Source organism: Anneissia japonica, unplaced genomic scaffold (assembly GCF_011630105.1).
Source record: "Anneissia japonica isolate Jap-2015-1 unplaced genomic scaffold, ASM1163010v1 scaffold3206_len47232_cov124, whole genome shotgun sequence".
NCBI classification, from domain to species: Eukaryota; Metazoa; Echinodermata; class Crinoidea; order Comatulida; family Comatulidae; genus Anneissia; species Anneissia japonica.
In genome coordinates this window covers 20,795-29,186 of record NW_022717643.1, presented here as the reverse complement: position 1 = coordinate 29,186, position 8,392 = coordinate 20,795, and the positions used below count along the sequence as shown (strand labels likewise).

Genomic DNA, 8,392 nt, shown 5'->3' with positions numbered 1-8,392 from the left:
ACCCTGGACGCGGCCTATGCTACACACACACCCACATTGAATAAGAATTCCTGCCGACGCCCCTATAATTCATATCCTTCCATATTTTCTTTCAATCCTTTTGAAGATAAGAGTAACGTGTGCAAGATTAAAAGACCAACAGAAAGTCAGGTAGGCCGTAGGCCCTCCCTGTACATATCCACTAAATGCATCTTTATGGGGTTCATAACTAATAGATGGGGATATACATAAAATGCTGGCGCACCCCTTAATTGTGTTGAAAAAAATAACTGTTGTATTATATTGTTTACATGAATTACTGGCAAGATTTTTAAGGTATGAGAGTGCAATTTTACGGGCACCCAGAGAGGTCTATATTCTCACAACTTTCGCACCTCACCCCAACCATGTTGGGACTGAGGTGGTGTGGACTCTCATGCACCCAAGGGCGCAGATCATAGGGGCAGTGGACACGTACCCCACATATTTTTAAGGTGACATTGACGAAGAACGCCGTGTAGCAGGGGACACGTCCCCCACATATATTTAAGGGGCCTCCCTCACTTTTCGTCTGCAATGTAATTTCAAAGGCAAGAAGATGCCTGAAAATTGTTGGAAAAAGCTACATAAATGACCCTAGTTGTAAGGAAAGAGCGCCGTACAGCCAGAGTACATCTCATTTTATAGCAACATACCGGTATCTGCCCACAAACACCTGAATTAACTATAATACGCTACTCGGGTGCGCGTGCCTTTATTATAATATGAGATGAGAAAAACGAGAAAATGTAAGATTGGCTTTCGGCACAAGAAATAAAGTAAAGTAAATACTTTAAAGATAACTTTGAATAGGGTAGATAACAGTGATTAATAATAATAATAATAATAATAATAATAATAATAATAATAATAATAATAATAATAATAATGTAGTTTTATATAGCGCACATCCATCTAATGTAAGATGCTCAGGGTGCTTGATATGTGGACTAGGAACTCGATCAATGATGTGAATTAGATCGATGATGATGAATTTTACTATATAAGACTGAGTGTCATATCCGGCATCTAGAGAAACTATTTGTAGTTCCCCAAATGTTACCACCTCCGCGCCAAATGGTGGGGCTGAGATGTAGTTTTTTTCCGATACATTACTCGTATTAATTAAATTTCGGTGGTTGCCGAAAATCCCTGATAAAAGATCATGAGAAATTTGCTGGCGCTTCATATAGACTATACTGGTGACGTAATGATGAATTTTAATCTATAGGCCTAAAAGTGTCATTTCCGGTCCTCTAAAGGTACTATTTCCTCCGATTTTCTCGCCTCAGTCCTAACCATGATGGGGCTGAGGTGGTTGTGGACCCCATTGTGGACTCACGGCTTTGAAGTAGATAAAATAAATACATAAATAAGACAATGTTTTTAATTATATTTTAATATGGTACATCACACCCATTAATTAGGTCTCTGTGGTTGCCGAATATCGATGATAAAAGATCGTGAGAATTTTTTGGCTCTTCATTTTAATATAAATTGATGTGGTGATGATGAAATTTACTATATACCGTAAGTGTCATTTCCGGCCATCTACATGTACTATTTCCACGAAATGTCCCCCCCCCCCTTTAAAAAACAAATCTGCGCCCTTGCACGCACCCCAATCGCTAAATCCTGCATCCGCCCCAGAAAACAATTGAGAAAAAACACGTAAATATACATAAAATATATTTGAGAGACCTTTCTTTCAAAGCCACTCCCACGATTCCGGGATACTAAAGTTACGATTTTACTGGCACTTTTTTTTGTTTTCATTGTAAAATGTTCTTTTTAATTTCTCATGGTCGAAAGTACTGTAGAGGTGGATGAGGTATAAAACGTTGATAATGCGCTCAGATGATTAAGATGAATTAAGAAGGGGAAAAATGGGCTGTCTTGACTGGAAAAGTATATACGAGTGGGAAATTGTACTGTACTGAACTTGGCATCTTCACGTGCATGTCAGTTGCCATGGGAATCGCGCAAAATGACTTTTTGCACTAACATCATACTGCAATTATATTCCTTATTTCAACAATTATTTAGTATAGATGAGGTGGTGTCCAGTGGTTAATGAGAAACACGTTCGCCGCAGAAAACATTCATTTTCTGTATCTACTCGAAAATTTTCCTTTTGTCACAACATTGTTGAAATGCAAAAAAAAATAGTAAATTTTCATTTGCTTTAACTTTTAATTTTGTTGGTCAATTTTCACGAATCAAATTGTAGTTTATAGAGAAGCACTTAAAAAGTTCGTGGTCAAAACAAATCAGATGTAACAGACATTTCGAAATAAATAATAATAAAATAGTAACACCATCAAAATATATGACACACAGATTAATAACCAACGGATGTACTCGCAACTTGTATCGTTTTATGTATCAATAATGTACAACGTTCGCGTGTGGAGATGTGCATCTTTTGTTAAATTGCATTGGTTACTGCATGCAATAATACCTTCGAGTTGATGTAAACAACTGATGTAAATGAAAAGTGGTATCGTTTTATAAAAACCTAGAAATAAAGCATCTGCACTTGTGCATAAACCAAGTCTTGACTTGCAGACGATTTAAAAAATGATAAGAAAATTCCCCGTAAAATTCACATGATCTCTCTCTCTTGTATCATCAAGTGTGATCTCAAAATTGATGCATGCATTTAAACATATTAAAAAATAAAAAAAATAAAAAAAAGAAACACACACACATTCAGAATAATGTCTCTTCCATGTGTATCCCAATTTCATTAAACCTCAATTCACATTCTCATGACATCTCTCTTGTATGTACAGCAACATCCTACATATTTTTTTAAATCACTGACTTTTTTCTTCAAAATTTTCATCAACACTAGTAAATTAACAAACAGATTTTCCAATTGATGATAACTCAGTTTTATTGAGTGAATTAAATAAATACTGTGTATTACATGACCACAAACATCAAGCACCAAAACAACTACTATCAGCTATTTTTTTCTTCTTCAGTTGCGGATACAATTACACTAAATTTTACTAAAACAAGTACTGTACCTGTTTACAAGTCTCTAATTTATGGATAAGTTTTTCGTAGTATTAGCGCATTTCGGAAAGCGCCACCAGCGTCAGTTTATGTTGAGAAACCTTTTTTGATGAGAATTGAAAAGTATACTATGGAACACCATGCAAATAAGTAATATGGAACACCATTTGTGCCAAATTCGATTTATTCTTAAGCATTTCAACTGATTAAGAGAAAGATTAGGGACTGGAACCCAGTCTACACAATACTATGATAAATTTAATAAAATTAATTATTTCTCAAAAGATTTTATCAAGGATAGGAAAAGATCAAATTATACGTCTTTAAATTCTTCTTACCAATGCAAAATCATTCCTTATATTTTCTTAGCTGTCTTTTAAAATTGCTAGGTACAGTACTACAGCATAACTTCAAATTAATTAGATTCATGTTTCTTCCAATTTATGTTTGGTATGTACACAAGTGTTCTTTTAATTGCATAAACATTCTTTTCAAATTCTTCCACATTGTTAAAAATATGATATCAAATTTCTTTTCAGATAATCATTTTACCTACAGAATTCTTAACATTGTGTATGCACACTCTTAAATTTAAAGTACTTTCAAAGTGATAAACTGTTTCTAAATTTCTTTCCACAAATGTCGCATTCATAATTGTCTCTCTTCTGTTATGTATCCTTAAATGTTTTTTAAAGTGTTATTCATATTGAACTTTTTTCCACAATGTTCACATACACATGGTGTCTGTGCTGTATAAAATACACATGTTTTTCAATGTTCAAATTTGATTAAAAATTTGTTCCACAATTACCACACTTGCATGGAATCTCCTTTCACAATGATCACATTTTTCCTATTTGCAGCCTCAAATCACAAATGTTTCAAAATGTTCGCATTCAAGTGATTTATCTTCTGAATCCTCAAATGAGTTTTCAAATTGATACTGTGTTTAGTTTCTTTTCACACTTATAAAGGTTGCTTTCGTTTGTGTATCTTCAAGTGAGTATTCAAATTGCTACTTTGATAAAATTTCTTTCCACAATAATCACATTCAAAAGGTTTTTCTCCTGTATGTATCCTTAAATGAGTTTTCAAATTGCTATTTTGATAAAATTTCTTTCCACAATATTCACATTCATATGGTCTTTCTTCTGTATGTATCCTTAAATGTATTTTCAAAGTGTCACTTCTACTAAACTTCTTTCCACAATGTTCACATTCATAAGGTCTTTCCCCTGTATGTGTCCTTACATGTGATTTCATAATGGTACTGTACTGTCTTTGAATTTGAATGTGATATACTCCAACATCACTGGCACATGATAACAACCAACTGATGCAGCCATTTCCAGTCACACATGACTCTCCATAACACAGCACCCCCTAGTTCCGTCACCTCTGGATATTTTCAGATCTTGAATAAAAAAAATAATTTAATGTGCATTAGGATCAAAACAAGCAAAACAGAGTTCTGTAAACTTCTAGACCTTCACATTTTTTTGCATATCACTCTCTGTAAGTTTGCAGGCCTCTTCATCAAATCATTTATAATAATGTGGAATTTTATCCGAAAAATATTAAACATTTTCCCATGAGATGAAAGATGAGATAAAAAAAATCACATTTCATACTCAGAAATACAGGTCTACTGTAATGTAAATACTTAAAATAACTAACCTAAAAATAATCTAAAGATTAAAACGTCTTACAACAAAAATATTATTACACAATTTAATAAGCAAAAATACATTTATACTATTGTTGTGAATTGTTTAGTTGTGAGCGTTTCTCCCACGCATTCATGATGTATTTTTACAGAAATTATCAAAAATAGAGGTATCACAAATATTAGAAGACTGAATAATTTAAATAATTTAATTTTAATATCATCATTTGTTGTTGAAAAAAGTGTCCATGTATCATAATCGTTACAGAGTAGGTCATTTTCAAGATTTGTTAAATGTTGTTTTCTAATGATATTGTAAGTGGGACAATTTAGTAAAAAATGTTTGACATCTTCAATTTCTCCATTTTCAGTACTGTGCACTGTAAGTAATAAAGGGTTTTTAATTGCATGGATGAGGATCCATTTATTGAATTATTATTTTATTGTTATTATTTGTTTCAGGGAACAGTGAAATCCCTCAATTTTGAATTACCTTTAAATTTTGATTTTTATAATTATTTTTATATTACTTAATTTTTTTCATTAATTATTAATTGTCTTTATACACATTTTTATTCTGCCTTTTATATAATTTTAATTGTTTAGTCTTTATACATATGTAAATTTAACCAAATCAAATGTTTAAATTGTTGGTTGATTGATCATTGATTTTTGTTTGTCATTTTTTACACATTTGTAAACATAAATAGAATTGTTTTTATGTCCAAGTGCCCCCATCGGGGGCCATAGACACTATGTCATGATGTAGCAATTAAAAATGGCAGAAAAGGGTAAATCCGGTGGAGGAATGATGGGTACTACTACCACCAGGTGGGGGGCGCTCTACTGAAAATCGAATAGCGTTTGGAATTCAAACTTAATTGCGTTCAAATTTGAACATGCGTTACAGAGACGCAGCACGCGTTCGTCATGAACGCCTTTAACCATCATTTAAAGGACGCCTTCTAGAATATGGTAGTACTTTTCGAGATCAATGACATAACGCGGTGATTCCAAGAATTAATCTTTTTTAGTGTTTTTAGTGCAATAATACAGTGGGCCTAGTAGTATACAGAATATTGTTATGAAAGACAATTTTCACGAAAAATTCAGATACACTACAATGACAAACACATCTGCATATTGAAGAACGTAAGATTAAATTCAAAAATAAAAACTCCTGTATAAGGCAGTAGACACATGCTCCCACTGGGAGCCTATTTTTAACTGCAACCTGAATATAAGTTTGACTTGGATTGATATCAGCTAGAACAATGAATACGCTACAGTACCTCAACTTTACAGCAGTTCTAAGTCACTGCATGACTGATTTCATCATGTCATGCTTGATTGCACTCACAAAGAAACCAGCCTATAAGGTCACATGACTAACCTGGAAAAACCCATTTCTATTTTTGCAGACATTTCATGCACACCTAAAATTTAACAGAAAATTTTAAGGTAAATATTTTATTAATTTATGTTGTTCAGTGCAATAGATCCAATCAATATCTTAATGCTTCAAACAAATTAAAATACTGAAGCAAATTATTATGTTATCTGAGATGAAAAAAATGTTGATAGAGGTATACAGGCCTACTAAATATTAAACGTGTAAGACATTAATACTAAATCAGGCCTGTACACAGGTTTTTATTGGGTAGGTGCAAATTTGTGGAAAGTGGACCAAAATGACTATGGTCTACCAAGCAACAGAACCTTTTCGGGGGCGGAGCTCCATTGAGCACAGATATTTTTGATATTTTGAGGTCTTAATACATTTTGAAGATATAATATAAACAGTATTAAATCTTTTTGTCAGTGGCAGTCCAGGAAATGGGGGGGTGGGGAGGGGGCAGGGACACAACTTCATAGATGGAGGTCGATACACAGTATCATAGTCCCACATTTTCATAAATTTTGTACTCAACACAGTCATTAATTTCTGTGGGACATAATTATCCACCAAAGATATTTTCTGTTTCTTTCCCATACCAAAATATTTGACTTTCCAAAGTTAAAATTCAAATTCAATTTGTGTATTACCTTAAATACTTAGGGTTCCCTCCCTGTATTATGTTTCGTGAAACCCTCAAAAACAGTCGCCAATCAATTGTATTGTGTGGGTCTATAAACTTGGCATATTTATTGCCAAAGCAAACTATAATTCACTAAAATTATTAAATATAAATACTTTTTCAAAATGTAAAAATAAAAGCAATAATCCTACATCTATATAACCATAATATGCATATATAAGTTATTATAAAACAATGAATGTTGTTATCAAAATGGAAAACAAGAGAAAATATGCATATACTTAATTGGCTATCAATTGCTATAAATAATTTTACATTTCGAAATTTATTAATTATTATAACTGTTTAAAGTTTCTACCTAAAAATCAATTACCTTTGTTTACCTACCATTTAAAATAAAACATGTTGTACAGACTTCCCTCAGAATACAGACTAATTGTTATGGCTAAATATTTTCAATTAAAACTGTTTCCCTGCTAGCGATTAGCGAAACTTCAATTTTGCTAATCATATTAATAACGCCAATATTACTATGGATTTATTTCCAGCAGCCCTGAGATCATGTTCTAATGACCTATAAATAATGTCTGAAAAGAATGTTTACTAAAATCGCAAAATGGCCAATGGTCAATGGTTGTACATTTGTATAAGCTTCCTATTATGACTACAATAGGCATTATAATAGTCTTTTATGATTTGTTACATGAAATAAAGTATTTCACAAGTCTTGCAAACGCCATTACATTACATAAACCATGTCAAATTATTTTGGTAGACATAACTTTGTTAGCATTTTCAGTTGCCTTGAATCGCTAGAATATAGAGCACGTGGGCAACTGAGAGCAACTGGGTATTTTCAGTTGCTTTCAATCGCAGGAGCACTTATGTAGCCTTCAGTCGCACAAATCTCAGTGCTCTCAGTTGCAAAAGTTCAATTGATGTCAGTTGAGTTGAGTCGTAGGGGCAACATAAGCCCGGCTTAAGGCCTATACCTATGTTCTCTCCAACTAAGGGAGAAAATTCTGCTTCATTGTTCAAAAAGGTGTCGATATTTAAAGTTTTTTTTTAGATTGTTGTAGTTGTTGTGGTACAATGAAAAAAAATGTATGTGTCCCCTTAATAAGGGTTACAATGAAAAGAATTTAAGTATCCTGTTAATAGGGGTTATTTGACCATTTGGCACATTATAAGGTATATAAGTATACATTAATATTATTATTATTATGTATCTATCCTAAACAATAATTGTCAAAAATATTTTTTAATTCACAGGATTTCAATTTAAGATGGCTACCAGTAAGTTGGATCAATTTCTGGAAAATGTTGATGAGAAGGTCTTGGAGTGTACCATCTGCTTTAAGAGACTTCAAAATCCAAAATCTCTCAACTGCCTCCATAGTTTCTGTTTGGCATGCCTGGAAGATTGGGTTAAGACTAAGGGTAAGCTGACTTGCCCAACTTGCTCAAAATTATATACAATTCCGGAGGGTGGGCTTCAGAAGCTTCCACCAAATACCTTTCTAAATAATTTATTAGAAACTATCGAACAATTTTCAGAGAGAGATCAGATGAAATGTAGTGTTTGTGAAAAGGATGAACAGGTAAAATACTACTGCCAGGATTGCAGACAGTACTTGTGCTCTAC

The 8,392-nt window shown here is 32.9% G+C and overlaps 1 protein-coding gene and 1 long non-coding RNA gene across 3 annotated transcripts in view; one reads left to right on the top strand and one right to left on the bottom strand.

The window, feature by feature from the left end:
- The window catches only part of LOC117110347 (tripartite motif-containing protein 45-like), a 29,891-nt gene that overhangs the window by 17,965 nt on the left and 3,534 nt on the right, over window positions 1-8,392 (top strand). Inside the window, exon 2 of one of the 2 annotated variants that reach the window (XR_004445679.1) lies at window positions 8,020-8,384. The exons of the other annotated variant lie outside the window; for it this stretch is intronic. The gene's annotated coding sequence lies outside the window, so the exon portion shown is untranslated. Of the gene's footprint in view, window positions 1-8,019; window positions 8,385-8,392 lie in introns of those variants that run through there. 2 annotated transcript variants of the gene reach the window in all.
- Window positions 4,439-8,392, bottom strand: part of LOC117110350 — a 6,915-nt gene continuing 2,961 nt past the window's right edge. The window contains exon 3 of the long non-coding RNA XR_004445680.1: window positions 4,439-4,456. This is a non-coding gene — a long non-coding RNA (uncharacterized LOC117110350). The remainder of the gene's footprint in view (window positions 4,457-8,392) is intronic.